General features: G+C 31.0%; 1 protein-coding gene across 1 annotated transcript in view; it reads left to right on the top strand.

Moving 5' to 3' along the window:
- EXOC2 (exocyst complex component 2) overlaps positions 1-1301 on the top strand; it is a 285694-nt gene that overhangs the window by 166798 nt on the left and 117595 nt on the right. The gene's annotated exons all lie outside the window — the stretch shown is intronic.

Genomic DNA, 1301 nt, shown 5'->3' with positions numbered 1-1301 from the left:
GGCAGGCCCTGTGAGGACAAATCTTGATTCTTGATATTTATAAATCCATGTGATAATTCTTTTATAATGATGTTCTATAGGATCTTTTCTAAATCTAGTTTTTCTAAGTGATATTTGGCATGTGCAAATATCTTCTTTCGTTCAGTAGGTTGCCTTTTTGTTGATGGTTTTCTTTGCTGTATAAAAGCTTTTTAATTTGATGTAGTTCTTGGTTTAATTTTGCTTTTGTTGCCCTTTCCCCAGGAAACATATAGAAAAAACTATTGCTGAGACCAATGTCAGAAGTTTAGTGTCTATTTTTTCTTCTAGGAATTTTATGGTTCAGATCATATTTTAAGTCTGTAATCCATTTTGGATTTATCTTTGCATATGGTATAAGAAAGTAGTTTAGCTTAACTTTTTGCATGTATCTGTCTAGTTTTCCCATCATCGTTTATTGAGGACACTGTCTTTTCTCCATTGTGTATTCCTGACTCCTTTGTCATAGATTAATTGACCTTATAAGTGTGGGTTAATTTCTGGGCTTTTTGTTTTGTTCCATTGACCTATGTGTCTTATTTTCTGCCAATGCCATACTGTGTTGATTACTATAGTTTTGCAGTTTAGTTTGAAATCTGGGAGTATGATACTTCCACCTTTATTTATCTTTCTCAATATTGCTTTGGCTATTTGGGGTCTTTCGTGGTTCTATATAAATTTTAGGATTATTTGTTCTAGTCCTGGTAAAAATGCCATTGGTATTTTGATAGAGATTGCATTGATGACATTAATTAATGACATTCTAATAATTCATGCACACAGTATATCCTTGCATTTATTTGCGTTGTCTTCAATTTCTATCATCCATATCATATAGTTTACAGTACAGCTCTTTCACCTCCTTGGTTAAATTTATTTGGAGGTGTTTTATTCTTTTTGATGCAATTGTTAATGGGATTTTTTTTTAAATGTTTTTATTAAAATATACCTAACATAATATGCAACATAGGAAATATATTCAATAATATTGTGATGGCATGGTACAGTGTCAGATGGTACCTGGACTTACCGTGGTGATAACTTCTTGGTGATCACTATAGGGAATATAATCAATAATGTGGTAATAACTCTGTATAGTGCCAGGTGGGTACTGTTGAATAACTATGATGTATATGGGATTGGTTTTTTAATTTCCCTTTCTGATAGTGTGTTATTAGTATATAGAAATGCCATAGATTTCTATAATTTTGTATCTTGAAGTTTACTGCATTTAGTTCTAAAAGTTTTTTGGTGGAGTACTATATATATATATATATATATAT

This window comes from Hipposideros armiger, unplaced genomic scaffold, assembly GCF_001890085.2.
Source record: "Hipposideros armiger isolate ML-2016 unplaced genomic scaffold, ASM189008v1 scaffold_854, whole genome shotgun sequence".
NCBI lineage: Eukaryota > Metazoa > Chordata > Mammalia > Chiroptera > Hipposideridae > Hipposideros > Hipposideros armiger.
Note: the sequence above shows the minus strand (reverse complement) of the source record. Positions and strands in the feature narration are given on the sequence as shown.